The sequence below is a fragment of the Penaeus monodon genome, chromosome 25, assembly GCF_015228065.2.
Source record: "Penaeus monodon isolate SGIC_2016 chromosome 25, NSTDA_Pmon_1, whole genome shotgun sequence".
Classification (NCBI taxonomy): Eukaryota; Metazoa; Arthropoda; class Malacostraca; order Decapoda; family Penaeidae; genus Penaeus; species Penaeus monodon.
Genome location: NC_051410.1, coordinates 18,053,277 through 18,053,510, shown reverse-complemented (window position 1 = coordinate 18,053,510; position 234 = coordinate 18,053,277).

Below are 234 nucleotides of genomic sequence, written 5' to 3'. Positions count from 1 at the left end.
GTAAAGTGGTTCAAGCACAAAATAACACAGATGTAGTATAAAAGTGTATGTTTACAGGATTCATCTTTTCATACCTTTTCCGTTTGAAAATAAGAAAAATAACTTAATTTTCAACAAAGTCATCCTGGTAAATAAATTGAATGTTTCCATGAGAATGAAAATTAGGATCTTAATATGAGAGACGTTGGGTTGTCGGCTTTGCTTTTCCGGTCTTCCGAGCGCCGAGAGACCGAC